The sequence below is a fragment of the Rhinolophus sinicus genome, chromosome 16 (assembly GCF_057876585.1).
Source record: "Rhinolophus sinicus isolate RSI-liver-muscle chromosome 16, RSI-T2T, whole genome shotgun sequence".
Taxonomy (NCBI): domain Eukaryota; kingdom Metazoa; phylum Chordata; class Mammalia; order Chiroptera; family Rhinolophidae; genus Rhinolophus; species Rhinolophus sinicus.
Genome location: NC_142516.1, coordinates 25,973,490 through 25,974,566, shown reverse-complemented (window position 1 = coordinate 25,974,566; position 1,077 = coordinate 25,973,490). Strand labels below are relative to the sequence as shown.

Below are 1,077 nucleotides of genomic sequence, written 5' to 3'. Positions count from 1 at the left end.
AGGTGTTCTAAGAGGTAATGGTGAGAGTATATAGTTTCTAGACAGCACATACGAGAGACAGCATGCCCAAGTAGAGGAACTGAGGAATGTCAGGAAAAACACACAAAACAAAAGTGACAGTTCTTCAGAACAAAAGTCTTTACTCCCTGGCCTACTTCAGATGTTCTGCAGCACTTTGCACATTCAAAAAATAATGTGAGGCTCTTTCATTTCAGCTGTCAACATGCTATCCAGACCACAGAAGACCCGGAAACTCTGGGGCCACGTGAGCCGTGACCAAGGTCACATTGGTAATCACCGGAAGCACCCAGGAGGCTGAGGTAATGCTGGTGGCAGGCATCACCACAGGATCGATCAACTTTGACAAGTATCACCCAGATTACTTTGGTAAAGTTGGTTTGAGGCGTTACCATTTAAAGAAGAACCAGAGCTTCTGCCCAAAACTTAACCTTGACAAACTCTGAACCTTGGTCAGTGAGCAGACACGGAGAAATGCTGCCAAAAACAAGACTGGAGCTGCTCCCATCACTGCCGTGGCACGATCAGGCTACTTACTGCCAAGTTCTGGGGAAAGGAAAGCTCCCAAAGCAGCCCGTCATCTGAAGGCCAAATTCTTCAGCAGAAGAGCTGAGGAGAAGATTAAGGGCGTTGGAGAGGCCTGTGTCCTGGTAGCTTGAAGCCACATGGAAGGAAGTTCATTAAATGCTCAAGTGTTTTTCTCTTCAAAAAATAAAAATTAATAATGATAACAATAATAATAGAAGTGATTAACATGTATGGAAAAATGTTGAGAAGTTTTGATTTCGTTCATCCTAGTCCAAAAACTTCTGAGAAATGTGAAATTAAACGGATTCATACTTTTTTTGTTGAATCATCTTTTACAATACCTATAATAAATGCAAAACCTCAAAAAGTCAGTTTTAAAAAATGCGGATGCTTAAAATACTCTTATAAGCCATTGTTTCGGTAGTCATTGGGAATCTTCCCAATTGCTAAGGAAAGACCATAAATGTAATGACAAAAACAAGAATTGTTACAATGTAGAAGAAATGAGAGATAAAGAACAGAAAAGCAATT

General features: G+C 40.6%; 1 pseudogene; it reads left to right on the top strand.

Moving 5' to 3' along the window:
- The first annotated feature begins 223 nt into the window (after window positions 1-223).
- Window positions 224-677, top strand: LOC109446154 (large ribosomal subunit protein uL15 pseudogene; annotated as a pseudogene).
- The last annotated feature ends 400 nt before the right edge of the window (window positions 678-1,077 follow it).